Below are 15,654 nucleotides of genomic sequence, written 5' to 3'. Positions count from 1 at the left end.
GTACTGTGACAAAGCTCTGTCCTTGACTCCATGGGTCCCATGTTTCCTGGCAGATTTTGCTGGCCTCAGAGGCTCACTGTGACCCTCCACATAACCCTTCTCTCTCTAGAGACAAGAGTCACAATCTACTGAGCCATTTTCATCATAAGCCAGCAAGGGAGTTGAGAAGCTATCCTCCCTTGCACAGTCTCTGTTGCCTCCCAGTCTCAGCAATTAATCGGGGGAGGGCAAAGGGAGGCGCCCAGGCCTGCCCTCTACTCCAGGCTCCAGCCCAGGGACCCTAATAGTATCAGCTCTGGTAGCTGACCTTTTAGAAACATGACACAAACAATTCCCTGGGCTACTTCCCCACAGCAGCCCCCACTTCCTCAAGCTCCACTTCACTCTTACCTCAGGGCCTCCTTCCTTATGCCTGATATGGTGGGTACTGCTCAGGTTCTCCAACAGCACAACTTCCTCCCACAGCTCCTGACTAACTGGGAGGCTTTTAACTAGGTTCAGCCAGTCCCTGATTGGCTTCAGGTGTTCCAATCAACTTAGCATTCTCCCTGCCTTCTAGAAAGTTCTTAATTGGCCCCAGGTGTCTTAACTGACCTGGAGCAGCTGCCATTTAATTTATTTTGGTACCAGGGATTTGTTTAGCCTGGAGCTAATATATCTATCTCCCACTACTTTTCTATAGCCATCTGGCCTTGCCCCGTCACAGTACTTATATGGCTCTCATCACTGTAGTATAAGTGCTGGCTGAGCAGGAGCTGTGGTTAAAGTAGGGGTGAAACAACATACTATTCTGGCCAGCACGTTTGTGTCAGAAACAGGATTAGAACTCAGGTCTCTTAACACCTTCTCCCAAACTCCATTTACTAGACTATGGTGCCTGCAAAGCTGCCTTGCTTTTGTTTTACCATTTGAATCCTCAGAAGAACACATGACCAAAACTCAGCAGCCAGTTCAGTCGCTTTTTTTCCAGAGGCTGGGACCTGGGGGCCTGAATTTTAGTCTGTGATCCTACAGAGTTCTGTTCACCATATATGCCCACTAGAAATTCATGTTCACAGCAGTTATGCTGGCAATCAGGAAAGTGAAAGAGTTGGAACAAATCACACCCCAAGAGAAGATATTCAAGAACAAATTATGGCAGTTCTTATGCAGGCAAAATGTCCAATAAAACCAAAAGTAATTTTGCCATGGACTTCAATAGGAGCAGGGCTTTGGCCCATATCAAATTTATCTTCCCACTACATAACCTTACAACAACATGATCTTCAAAGGATTTCTAAATTATTTTAAGTTTAAAAGCATCATCCCTTATATTCCTCTCGCACCTTGCACCCTGAAGGACTCTGAAGAACTCTAAAAATAAACTGAAATACCAAGGATCACTAAAGTGAAGTTGGATCCTTTCCTGTGGAAAGAAATTAGCCCCTTCAGTTTCTAAGAAATTATGTTTTTTAAATAATTTTTTTTAAAACATCATGCATTGGATAGAAAATGATTGTCTATCTTGCTTTACTGGACACTTGCCCACCAATTGCTCTGATGGAGGAAAAACACAGCAGTAATTGAGAGAGAGCTAAGATTCCAGAATGGATTTCCTGTTTGTTTTGGACATGTGATCCTTGATGTAGCAGTGATATTGCAATATGCAGAAGTGCAATAATGTATGTAGGACACCACAATCAGTTTATTCCAGGAGATGAGGTGTGGGCCTGTCGACCTCACTGACTAACCTATTGCAAAAGTTAGCTAAAATCATGCACTGAAAACATCAAAATTCTGTAAACTTTTTTAATGTCTGTGCTCTAACCTAAAAAAAATGCAGCTGATTCATTTAACCTTCTCAAGTGAAGATTCTGATACCTAACTTTGGCTCAGAATAACTTTTTTATGGCTGAGTTACAAAACCTATCAAAAATGGACTTTGTAGTGGAAAAGCTAACAGATCTTTAACTGTTGTGGTATTACTGGTTGCTACTCAGATATGCAGTGGGTAGCTTTGTCCTACAACATGAGACTCTCTTCCAAACCCTTGGGTTTACTTACTTGCTTGCATTAACTTCATTTACAGATGGGGAATGGAACAGACTAAGGGTTTGTCTATGCTACGAAATTAGGTCGAATTTATAAAACTTGATTTTTAGAAAGCGATTTTATACCATTAACTGTGTGTGTCCCCGCTAAGCGCATTAAGTCGAGGGACTGTGTCCACAGTACCGAGGCTAGTGTTGACTTGTGGAGTGTTGCACTGTTGGTAGCTATCCCACAGTTCCCGCAGTCTCTGCCGCCCATTGGAATTCTGGGTTAAGCTCCCAGTGCCTGATGGGCAAAAACATTGTCGTGGGTGGTTTTGGGTACATGTTGTCAGTCACCCCTCCCTCCGTGAAAGCAACGGCAGACAATCGTTTCTCGCCTTTTTTCCATGCGGGCGCCATACTGCTTTCAGCAGACAGTGCAGTAGGACTGCTAACCGTTGTCATCGAACCACCACTTCCGCTGCCACTCTGCTCTTGTCTCGATAATGAATTTCTCCATGTTGTCTCTCATAGGCTCCCGCTTCTGCTGCCATTCTGCTCTCCTGGTGGTCTCGCAGGGCCGCTTCCACTGCAAATCTGCTTGGCTGATCTTGTCTTGCCATCATATGGCAAGCGAGCAGCCCGCTCAGCTGTTGTGTCCTGGCTGCAGATGGTGCAGTAGGTCTGCAAACCATCATCATTGAACGACCGCTTTCGCTGCCACTCTGCTCTCCTGCAGACACCATAACATGGCAAGCGTGGAGCCCACTCAGATCACCGTGGCAGTTATGAGCATTGTAAACACCTCACGCATTATCCTGCAGTATATACAGAACCAGAACCTGCAAAAGCAGGCAAGGAGGCGACTGCAGCGCAGTGACGAGAGTGATGAGGACATGGACACAGACTACTCTCAAAGCATGGTCCCTGGCAATGAGGCCATCCTGGTGGCAATGGAGCAGGCTCATGCCTTGGAACGCTGATTCTGGGCCTGTGAAACAAGCACAGACTGGTGGGACTGCATAGTGTTGCAGGTCTGGGATGATTCCCAGTGGCTGCAAAACTTTTGCATGCATAAGGGCACTTTCATGGAACTTTGACTTGCTTTCCCCTGTCGTGAAGTGCAAGAATACCAAGATGAGTGCAGCCCCCACAGTTCACAAGTGAGTGGTGATAGCCCTCTGGAAGCTTGCAATGCCAGACAGCTAGCGGTCGGTTGGGAATCAATTTGGAGTGGGCAAATCTACTGTGGGGGCTGCTGTGATCCAAGTAGCCAACACAATCACTGAGCTGCTGCTATCAAGGGTAGTGACTCTGGGAAATGTGCAGGTCATAGTAGATGGCTTTACTGCCATGAGATTCCCTAATTATGGGGGGCAATAGACAGAACGCATATCCCTATCTTGGGACCGGACCACCAAGGCAGCTAGTACATAAACTGCAAGGGGTACTTTTCAATGATGCTGCAAACTCCGGTGGATCACAAGGGACGTTTCACCAACATCAATGTGGGATGGCTGGGAAAGGTACATGATGCTCACATCTTCAGGAACTCTGGTCTGTATGAACAGCTGCAGCAAGGGACTTACTTTCCAGACCAGAAAATAACTGTTGGGGATGTTGAAATGCCTATAGTTATCCTTGGGGACCCAGCCTACCCCTTAATGCCATGGCTCATGAAGCCGTACACAGGCAGCCTGGACAGTAGTCAGGAGCTGTTCAACTACAGGCTGAGCAAGTACAGAATGGTGGTAGAATGTGCATTTGGATGTTTAAAAGCACGCTGGTGCAGTTTTCTCACTCAGTTAGACCTCAGCAAAACCAATATTCCCATTGTTATTGCTGCTTGCTCTGTGCTCCACAATATCTGTGAGAGTAAGGGGGAGATGTTTATGGCAGGGTGGGAAGTTGAGGCAAATCGCCTGACTTCTTATTATGCGCAGCAAGACACCAGGGCTATTAGAAGAGCACAGCAGGGCATGCTGCGCATCAGAGAAGCTTTGAAAACCAGTTTCGTGGCTGACCAGGCTACAGTGTGACAGTTCTATTTCTTTCTCCTTGATGAAAACCCGCCCTGTTGGTTCACTCTACTTCCCTGTAAGCCAACTGCCCTCCCCTCCCCCCTTCAATCACTGCTTGCAGAGACAATAAAGTCATTGTTTCAAAATCACAAATTCTTTATTAATTTATCACACAAATAGGGGGATAACTGCCATGGTAGCCCAGGAGGGGTTGGGGAGGAGGCAAGCACCGGGTGGGGTGGTGGATGAGGGGAGGAGGGAAGGACAAGGCCACACTGCACTTCAAAACTTATTGAATGCCAGCCTTCTGTTGCTTGGGCAGTCCTTTGAAGTGGAGTGGTTGGGTGCCTGGAGCCCACCCCCATTTTGAGGCATCTGGGTGTAGAGGCTATGGAACTTGAGGAGGAAGGTAGTTGATTACACAGGGGCTGCAGTGGCAATCTGTACCTTTCCTGCACCTCAACCATATGCCGGAGCATATCAGTTTGATCCTCCAGTAGCCTCAGCATTGCATCCTGCCTCCTTTCATCATGCTGCTGCCACCTCTCCTGTTGCTCCAGCCATCTGTCCTCACTTTCATTTTTTGCTTTCCTGGACTCTGCCATTGTCTGCCTCCACGCATTCTGCTGGGCTCTTTCAGTTTGGGTGGACTGCATGAGCTCAGAGAACATTTCATCACGAGTGCGGTTTTTTTCGCCTTCTTATCTGCGCTAGCCTCTGGGACAGATGCTGGTCACAGCATTGAAACATTTGCAGCTGCGGGAGGAAAAAAGGAGATTAAAATTGAAAAAGACAGATTGGCCATTTAAAAGGAGGGGCTGATGTTTTTGGGTTAACGTGCAGCACAAACCCAACTAACCCCCCCCCAATTCTCTGGGATGATCGCTTCACCCCTCCTCCCACCGCGTGGCTAACAGCGAGGATGATTTCTTTTCAGCCACAGGCAAACAGTCCAGCAGGAAAGGCCACCTCTGAATGTCCCCTGAATAAAATTCCCCTATTTCAACCAGGTGACCGTGAATGATATCACTCTCCTGAGGATAACACAGAGAGATAAAGAACGGATGTTGCTTGAATGCCAGCAAACACCGGGACCACACATTGCCATGCTTTCTTATGCAATGATTCCAGACTACGTGCTACTGGCCTGCCGTGGTAAAGTGTCCTACCATGGAGGACACTTTAAGGCTGCCCTCCCCAGAAACCTCTTGTAAAGGCTTTGGGAGTACCTCCAGGACAGCTTCATTGAGATGTCTCTGGAGGATTTCCACCCCATCCCCAGACACGCTAACAGACTTTTCCAGTAGCTGTACTGGCTGTGAATGCATCCCAAGTCATCAGGGCAAATTAATCATTAAACATGCTTGCTTTTAAACCATGTATTATATTTACAAAGGTACACTCACCAGAGCTGCCTTCTCCGCCTTCAAGGTCCAGGAGCCCGGTTTGGGAGGGTATTGGATCCAGGGTTATGAAAACATCCTGGCTGTTGGAGAGAATGGTTTCTCCGTTTGCCTGGTGTGCACCATCTTCATCATCCCCAAAATCCTCATGCCTGTTGCATGAAACTCACCCCTTGCAGCAATCCACATACACGGGTGGGGCAGAAGTAGGAGCACCCCCTAGAACTGCATGCAGCTCATCATAGAAGCGGCATGTCTGGGGCTCTGACCTCGAGAGAGTGTTTGCCTCTTGGGTTTTTTGGTAGGCTTGCCTAAGCTCCTTAAGCTTCACGTGGCACTGCTGCGGGTACCTGTGATTGCTTCTGTCCTTGGAGATTTTTTCAAATATTTTGGCATTTTGTCTTTTGGAATGGAGTTCTGATAGCACAGATTTGTCTCCCCATACAGCGATCAGATCCAGTACCTCCTGTTCAGTCCATGCTGGAGCTCTTTTGCGATTCTGGGACTGCATGGTCCCTCTGCTGATTAGCTTGCCACACAAACAGGAAATGAAATTCAAAAGTTTGACGGGCTTTTCCTGTCTACCTGCCCAGTGCATCCAAGTTCAGAGTGCTGTCCAGAACGATCACAGTGGAGCACTGTGGGATAGCTCCCGGAGGCCAATACCATCAAATTGTGTCCACCCTAACCCAAATTCGACCTGGTGATGTTGATTTCAGCACTAATCCCCTCATCGGGGAGGAGTACAGAAATTGATCTTAAGAGCCCATTAAGTCGACAAAAATGGCTTCATTGTGTGGACGGGTGCAGGGTTAAATCGATCTAAAGCTGCTAAATTCAACCTAAACTCGTAGTGTAGACCAGGGCTAACTGGCAATTCCTTGTAGGATAGATTTAGAAATGCATCTGTATGGCATTTAATGATTTAGGGCCTGATCCTGAGTAACTCAACTTCCATTCCCCATAGTGGGAGATTAGGGCATTCAGCACCTTACTTAAATTGCACTTCTTCATGGGTGAGTGTAATGGGGCCAGACTCACCCCTGCAGCACCTCCTGCTGGTCTCTCAGGGAATTAGCTCTTCCAGCCTCCAGAGCACCCTCTGCAGGCCAGTGTCCCGCTTGCCCCTGCCCATGTCCCTTCCAGACCCTGGTGCCCCTTTTTTCCCCAGGGTGCTGCCCCCTGGCAGTACCCCCACCATCTCTGGGTCTCCCCCTCTAAGGGGAACCCCTACCCACTATCCCCACCACACCTCAGTCTTTGGCTACTGCCAGTCACTGTTGAGCCCCCGCACACTGAGGCGGTCTGCAGTGTATAAGCCAATCATCACAGGCAAGGGAGGGTTTGACCTGCTGCCTCTGCCTCCCATGGGCTGCCCCCTGCAACCCCAGTACCTATCTTAGGCTGTCTGCCGGGCCTTCAGCCTGGGGCTTTTCCAGTCTGGAGCCTCCCAGCTCCTCTGGCCTTCCCCAGCCCTGCTTCACCTTAGGTACCCAGGTATGCTCCCCAGCAGCCAGGCCCTTCTCCCTCTAAAGGCAGAGAGAGATCCTATCTGCTCCTGGCCCACTGCCCTCTTATAAGAGCCAGCTGAGCCCTGATTGGGGTGTGGCCACAGATGAGCGTGCTTCCCCCAATCAACCTGGGAACTGCCTGCTCCCAGCCACAGCCCTCTTCTGGGCTATTTTAAGTCCTTTAAGGCCGGAGCGGGTGACCACCCTGCTACATGTCTGCTGGCTCCCTCTACAGCTTTGAGGAGCAGTTGGCGCTGTCCGGGGTTCTCTGCTCAATGTCCCCATCCGGTCTCCTCATTTTGAACCTCTGACCCTCACTCCAATTCCTGTTTTTCATTAGTTGTCCCCCGTAATCAGTTGGTCCCTGGGTCCAGTGGTCCCTTCTGCTAGGCTGGAGGAGGGGCCTTCAGCAGTGGGTGGGCTTGCACCCGCCCACTTCTCGGGTTTTTCCAATACAACCCCGCTACACGTCCGCTGGCTCCCTCGACAGCTTTGAGGAGCAGTGGGCGCTGTGCGGGGTTCTCTGCTCGGTGTCCCCATCCGCTCTCCTCATTTTGAACCTTTGACCCTCACTCCGATCCCTGTTTTTCATTAGTTGTCCCCCGTAACCAGTTGGTCCCTGGGCACAGTGGTCCCTCCCGCTAGGCTGGAGGAGGGGCCTTCAGCAGTGGGTGGGCTTGCACCCGCCCACTTCCCGGGTTTTTCCAATAAGACCCCGCTACAGTGGGGTGTGCTACATGTGCTTGGAGATTGTCTGGAATGAAGATCCTCTTAATATCGTTAAAGGGAATGATGCAGATCAGGCAATCTCTGCTAGAACAGTAGAGGAACTCATCTAGGTGATAAACTAGGCTGGCAAGGATGGCTGTGAACTAAAGAGGAATCTGTAAATCCCATTCCCCTGACCAAACACAAGTAGCCAGCCTTGTCACAGAGCTGTTCCACAGAAGCTACAAGGCAAAGAATCCTCCCCCATCTATAGAATTTCAGCAGAGCCACTCCAGAGCCCCTTGAGCACCTCGGAAGTTGCTGTAACACCAGCTGCTCCTGCAGGCGCACTCCACAGGGAGCAATGGCAGTGGATTTGCACAGTGGAGCAAACTTGCTTCACTCTCAAACCCTTCCCACTGCCTGGGTACATGCAGCACACGGACCATGGAAGTGGGCTCTGCAAGGGTGTGCTGACCTCACCATTTGGATTCCTTAAATCCTGCCATACCTGGTAGTGGAATCTCACAGGTTAGACTGTGTCTAGGGCCCTCTGTGGTCATAGAGAAGGCAGGATGTGCCCCTAACAGCAAATGCCATAAAACTAGACTGTAATAGAAGAGAGTGAATTGAGTTGCTAAAGGCATGCCTGTGAAAGATTAAAAAAAATGTAACTAATCAAATTCTGACAAGGCATTAAGGAGGAAAGAAGGGAAAGCATTTCTGAGCTGTCTGAACTAAAGCTAGATGCATGCAAAATAAGGAGAGGTTCTTATGTATAAACACAATCTGATCTTTTAGCTGGCATTACATAAAGATAAGGCACATGACTAAAATGCTACTATATAACAACCATTGACTTCAATGGGAGCGGGACCAGGCTCCAAATGTGCTGTTGATCAGAGTGCTAGCATGAATGCAGGAGGACAGAACTAAATAATAAGATTTGAGACACATGCTGCGAGATAAAATGCAATCTAAGTTGATGCAGAGGGCCTAATCCTGTTAATCTAATACTCATCCAGGTAGTTCTATTGACTTCTATGGGAAGTGACTTGATTATGTAAGTAAAGCAAATTATAACTTGGCCAGCTCTATAGACAAGAGACACCGCACAGAGGGCATGGTTACAACATATTTAAAATCCCATTGAAGTTGATGAGAGCCTTTCTATTGATTTCAATAGGCTTTGTATCAGTTCCCACGTCCTTTGAAGATAACCATACAAATTTACCCTCTCAACAGACAGCTGGACAAAGAGCAATGGGCACAAATTGAGAAAATAAATGTTCAGGGAAAGATCAGTGGTGTTTAATTGGCTGGCTTTCCCTATGGAGGTTGAAATGAAATATCTGTTCATGAAGGGGATGCCAATACTTGACATTACAATAAAAGCAGAAAGAAAAGGAGTACTTGTGGCATCTTCGAGACTAACCAATTTATTTGAGCATAAGCTTTCGTGAGCTACAGCTCACTTCATCGGATGCATACTGTGGAAAGTTTAGAAGATCTTATTATATACACACAAAGCATGAAAAAATACCTCCTCCCACCCCACTCTCCTGCTGGTAATAGCTTATCTAAAGTGATCTATTACCAGCAGGAGAGTGGGGTGGGAGGAGGTATTTTTTCATGCTTTGTGTGTATATAATAAGATCTTCTAAACTTTCCACAGTATGCATCCGATGAAGTGAGCTGTAGCTCACGAAAGCTTATGCTCAAATAAATTGGTTAGTCGCGAAGGTGCCACAAGTACTCCTTTTCTTTTTGCGAATACAGACTAATACGGCTGTTACTCTGAAACCTGTCAATAAAAGCAGACTGTCCCTCCCTGAATTGCCCAGTATAGTGTGGCTCTGCTTCTCCCCCAGTGCATTGCTTCTGAGCCACAACTGAGCCTTTTCAAACAGTCTCAATCCATTTACTCCTGAGAGAGACCTCATGTTCACATTTTAGACAATAGTGAATTAGATCCTTTAGCTAGACTAATGCAGTGCACAGATGCATGTTTTCAAGGAGTAATATTCCTCCTACCTTAGGGCTAGATCCACCTCCCAGTGCAGTGGTAGTAAAATCAGACTTAAACAATAGCTAACTACATTTGCTCACCGAAAGCCAGTGAGGCAGACAGAGTGATGAGGCACAATCACTGCTGACATTCAAAAAAGTTAGATAAGTAGAGCCCTGCAAATCTGCGGATATCTGCTTTCTATCCACGGACCATGTTTGCGGAACACGGATCAGATGCAGACACAAGTTTTGTATCTGCATGGGGATCTATAGATGAGGGGTTAGTGGAAACAATGTAGGAAGGGATCCTGGTAAATGCAAGGTATCAGACTCCATGACCCAACACTGTCCCCTGGCCCTGCTCTCTGTGATTCCTGGGAAACTGTATCATGGAAGGAGTGAATGGGAGAAACTATATAAACTGAAGAGAAACTAGTGAAAAATATGAAGAAAAAAGTATGGGAAGTATGAAATGATTCAGAATATAGATATAAAACGAGAGTGAAAAAAATAAACAAGACCCTGCACATCAGACTGCACTTTTGGGATAGCCCTGTCTTCACAGCCATCATCTCAGCTCTTTCGCCAGTGAGAACAGTCAAAGGGTGGCAGGTCTGTAAATATTAAGGAATCTTGAGCCACAAGCTCTTGTAGACTTGACACCTGTGTGTAATCGTGTCTCCTTGCTGATATTTTTCTGTGCCTCAGCTTCAGTTACAGTGTTTTGCTTAGTAAGACTTGTTAAGATGCAAGCCCTCTAAACTTAGGTGATTTGTCAACTTTGATTTAGAAAATACTTGCCTAAGGACTAAGATGTAATTTTGTGAAACATTCACCCAGCTTGGCTTCCAGCCACCAAACCATCTGTATCCCTGCGCAACCTCTCGCCATTTGTGTGTACAGGCTCTCTGTGTTAGAGATGCTTCAAAGAAGGCTAGTGAGTGCCACCTTGTGGCTTCTTTGGATGCAGACACAGTCTCTGTGGTTGCTTGGGGGTGGTGGGTGTTCTCTGCAGCAGCCCAAGGAAAAAGGTGGATTCCGTTTGTGTGTGAAAACATAATACCCTAACAAGGTGCTGCTGGGGCTCAACCCATGAGTCACTGTGTGCAACTGGCAAGAAGAGAGCTCCAGAACTTTATCTGCCTATAGTAACTTTCCCCTTTATCTAGGGTGACCAGATGTCCCAATATGCGGGGCTTTGTCTGATATAGGAGCCTATTACCCCCTCAATCCCCGTTGCAATATTTCACACTTCCTATCTGCATCAGACTTGCTATCAAATAATTTGGGAAAACTTATGTCTGCTACTGTGCTAAGCTATTTTATGGGAGCAAAGGAGAAGGGCAGACTCATCCGCATGTGCTGATTGGCCACCCAGTCCTGCTTTGCAGTGGGAAAATCAGCATGAGAGGAAAATGTCAGCAGCAAACTCAGTGAAGTCAGTCTGGCAAAGTCCCTGTTCTCCTATCCCCACTGATCTCTCTGTTGTATCTACCTGTTGTCTCCTCTGTCATACTTAAATTATAAGCTCCTTGGGACAGAAGCTGTCTTTCTGTTCTCTGTTCGTACAGCACCTACCACAATGGGGGCCAGGTTCATGATTGGGGCTCGTCGGGTATGCCTACACTGCAATAAAATACCCGCAGCAGGCCCGGGTCAGCAGACTTGGGCTCACAGGGCTCAAGTTGTGGGGCTGTAAGATTGCTCTCAGACCACAGGGTCGGAGACCCCAGGCTCCAGCCCGAGTCCTAATGTCTACACTGCACTTTTATAGCCCTGCAGCATGAACCCAGCGAGCTCAGGTCAGCCGAGGGTATTTTATTGCAATGTAGACATACACTGCTACCAAATTATAATAACAATAGAGGGAGAGGTTTGGGTCCTGCAGAGGAGGCCTTTCAGCTTTCTAGTGGCAAAAAAGCAAAATTATGTACTTTTAGTCTGATCAACTTCTATTGGAGAACAAGGAAAGCAATGATGAAAGAATAAATGACAGAGAGAACACAGTCTGTTATTCTCTAATCCCATCTCAGCCTCACAGCACCACCCCTAGAAGACAAGCAGAGGCTCTCCACAGGTCAGTGTGCAGTACAAAGATAATAGAATTGCAGATTCACTCTTATGTACAAACAAGGGCCCAACAGTCTTAGGGCCAACAGTCAATGGGCAAACCCCCTGGATTCCACAGTCTCTCAACAAAGAACTGTTCCTCTCCACTGTGACTCCTGGACTCCCTTCCCCCTGCCAGCACAACTTCTGCAGGAGCCTTTCTCCTACTGACTTCTTGGCCTGTTCCTGTATGGAACATGCACTGGAGATATTTAACATTACCACAGTGGCAATTAAGTTTCTGCTTTCTCACCTGGCTCTGCTGCCCAATTATCTAACAGAGCTTCTTCCCAGGGACTGGATTTCCCCACTCAGAATATGAGTAATTCCCATTGTTGTCAGCGGACCTATTCATCCCCTCTTGCTGAAATCCCTCAGAGAGCCCCAGTGGGCGGGGTTTGCCCCACTCAGAAAAGACCCCAAAGTTGCTCCGGTACAGAAGATCCTCATGGATCTACTTATATCCTGCCAAACTGCAGGATCCAGTGGAGGAGATGGCACTGCAGACATGACTGAGTCCATTCTGTATAACAGAGTGACTATGGTGAACATATTTTAAGGAGCACAATGAATTATCAAGATGAGCTGGATCTGCAAAGTCTTCATAGACAAAGTTATTGACTATGCTTCTTATATGGAAAGGTTAAAGAGAAAATGAAATTTACCACTGTTCCAAAATCTGGTAAACTTTATTGTTCTGGGGATTATTGTTAATCAATGAGTTGGTTGTTGTTATTTTATTTATTATATACTCATTAGTGCTTGTGGTGTGTTAGATGCTTTCCAGGCATACAAGAAGAGATGTTCCCGGCCCAAGGCACTTACAGTGGGCTGGGAACTTTTTTCAGTTTGACTTGAAGAGAAAAAATAAGGAAAAGATAGGATTTTGCCAACTGACTAAAGTCAAGTGGCTGGGTATTGGAAACATATTATGTAAATATTAATGGCAGGTTTCTTTCTTTGTAAACTAGGTGGGGAAGGAGGTAGGAGTGGAAAAGAACATTAATTTCGTGCATCCATCCATGCTGCAGCAGTTCAGAGAGCCACCTCTGGCAGGCACAAAAGCTGTGTCCATGAATTTCTGTAGTGTGGATGGTAGCTGATTTTTCTTAAGATCCCCATCACGTACCATACTGTGATAAGGGAAATAAGGACAATCCAGGGAATTACAGACCAGTCAGCTTAACTTCTGTACCTGGAAAGATAATGGAGCAAATAATTAAGCAATCAATTTGCAAACATCTAGAAGATAATAAGGTGATAAATAACAGTCAGCATGGATTTGTCAAAAACAAATAGCGTGAAACCAACCTGATAGCTTTCTTTGACAGGGTAACAAGCCTTGTGGATGCAGGGGGAAGCTAGACATGATATAACTTGATTTTAGTAAAGCTTTTGATACTGTTCCTCATGACCTTCTCATAAATAAACTAGGGAAATGTAACCTAGATGGAGTTACTATAAGATGGGTGCAAAACTGGTTGGAAAACCGCCCCTAGAGAGTAGTTATCAGTGGTACACAGTCATGCTGGAAGGGAACAACAAGTGGGTTCCCGCAGGGATCAGTTCTGGATCTGGTTCTGTTCAATTTCTTCATCTGTGATTTAGATAATGGCATAGAGAGTACACTTATAAAGTTTGCAGATAGTACCAAGCTGGGAGGGGTTGCAAGTGCTTTGGAGGATAGGATTAAAATATAAAATGATGGGCAAACTGGAGAAATGGTCTGAAGTAAATAGGATGAAATCCAATATGGACAAATGCAAAGTACTCCACTTAGGAAGGAACAATCAGTTGCACAGATACAAAATGGGAAATAACTGCCTAGGAAGGAGTACTGGGGAAAGGGATCTGGGGTCATAGTGGACCACAAGCTAAATATGGGTCAACCGTGTAATGCTGTCGCAAAAAAAGTGAACATCATTCTGGGATGTATTAGCAGAAGTGTTGTAAGCAAGACATGAGAAGTAATTCTTCCACTCTACTCCGCTCTGATTAGGCTTCATCTGGAGTATTGTGTCCAGTTCTGGGCATCACATTTCAGGAAGGATGTGGACAAATTGGAGAGAATCCAGAGAAGAGTGACAAAAATGATTAAAGGTCTAGAAAATATGACCTATGACGGAAGATTGAGAAAATTGGGTTTGTTTAGTTTGCAAAAGAGAAGACTGGGGGTTGGGTTGGGTGGGGGGGGGACATGATAACAGTTTGCAAGTACGTAAAAGGTTGTTAAGGAGGAGGGAGAAAAATTGTTTTTCTTAACCTCTGAGGATAGGACAAAAAGCAATGGGAGGTTAAGGTTGGACATTAGGAAAAATTTCCTAACTGTCAGGGTGGTTAAGCACTGGAATAAATTGCCTAGGGAGGTTGTGGAATCTAGATCATTGGAGATTTTTTAAGAGCAAGTTAGACAAACACCTGTCAGAAATAGTCTAGGTAATTAGTCCTGCCATGAGTGTAGGGGACTGAACTAAATGACCTCTCGAAGTCCCTTCCATTTCTATGATTCTGTGATTCTAAGGGTATGTCTACACTATGAAATTAGGTCGATATAAAAGAAGTCGATTTTTAGAAATCAATTTTATACAGTCGATTGCATATGTCCACAGGAAGTGCATTAAGTCGGCGGAGTGCGTCCTCACTACTGTGGCTAGCATCGACTTATGGAGCGGTGCACTGTGGGTAGCTATCCCACAGTTCCCGCAGTCTCCACCACCCATTGGAATTCTGGGTTAAGCTCCCAGTGCCTGATGGGGCAAAAACATTGTCGCGGGTGGTTTTGTGTACATGTTGTCAGTTGCCCCTCCCTCTGTGAAAGCAATGGCAGACAATCGTTTTGCACCTTTTTTCCATGCGGACGCCATACTGCTTTCAGCAGACAGTGCAGTAGGACTGCTAACCGTTGTCATCCACTGCTTCCACTGCAACTCTGCTCTGCTGCTATTGTCTCAATAGCAAATTTCTCCATGTTGTCTGTTGTGGGCTCCCAGGTACATGTGTTCTTCCTTGGGAAATATGCGCGGTGCTAACTGTTGTCCTCCACCACTTCCGCTGCAACTCTGCTCTCCTACTCTCATGAATCCACCTTGCAGGTCCTCTTGTCTTTCTCTTTAAATATCTATTCTTGTGACATCCGTCTTCAGCCACTGCTTCCGCTGCAACTCTGCTCTTCTGCAGATGCCATACCAGGGCAAACATGGAGCCCGCTCAGATCACCATGGCAGTTATGAGCATTGTAAACACCTTGTGCATTATCCTGCAGTATGTGCAGAACCAGAACCTGCAAAAGCAGGCGAGGAGGCGATGGCAGCGCGGTGATGAGAGTGATGAAGACATGGACACAGACTTCTCCCAAAGTACGTGCCTCGGCAGTTTGGCCATCCTGGTGGCAGTGGGGCAGGCTCATGCCTTGGAACGCCGATTCTGGGCCTGGAAAACAATCACAGACTGGTGGGACCACATAGTGTTGCGGGTCTGGGATGATTCCCAGTAGCTGCAAAACTTTTGCATGCATAAGGGCACTTTCATGGAACTTTGTGACTTGCTTTCTCCTGCCCTGAAGTGCAAAAATACCAAGATGAGTGCAGACCTCACAGTTCACAAGCGAGTGGTGATAGCCCTCTGGAAGCTTACAAAGCCAGACAGCTACCGGTCGGTCGGGAATCAATTTGGAGTGGGCAAATCTACTGTGGGGGCTGCTGTGATCCAAGTAGCCAACACAATCACTGAGCTGCTGCTATCAAGGGTAGTGACTCTGGGAAATGTGCAGGTCATAGTGGATGGCTTAGCTGCAATGGGATTCCCTAACTGTGGTGTGGCGATAGACAGAACGCATATCCCTATCTTAGAACCGGACCACCTTGGGAGCCAGTACGTAAAC

At 46.7% G+C, this 15,654-nt stretch overlaps 1 protein-coding gene across 1 annotated transcript in view; it reads right to left on the bottom strand.

Annotated features, from left to right (window-relative positions):
* Positions 1-9,713, bottom strand: part of LOC140917864 (parvalbumin beta) — a 41,877-nt gene extending 32,164 nt beyond the window's left edge. Inside the window, exon 1 of the mRNA XM_073361393.1 lies at positions 9,690-9,713. The gene's annotated coding sequence lies outside the window, so the exon portion shown is untranslated. The remainder of the gene's footprint in view (positions 1-9,689) is intronic.
* Between the last annotated feature and the right edge of the window lie 5,941 nt (positions 9,714-15,654).

This window comes from Lepidochelys kempii, chromosome 10 (genome assembly GCF_965140285.1).
Source record: "Lepidochelys kempii isolate rLepKem1 chromosome 10, rLepKem1.hap1, whole genome shotgun sequence".
NCBI lineage: Eukaryota > Metazoa > Chordata > Testudines > Cheloniidae > Lepidochelys > Lepidochelys kempii.
This window is presented reverse-complemented; position numbering and strand designations above follow the sequence as displayed.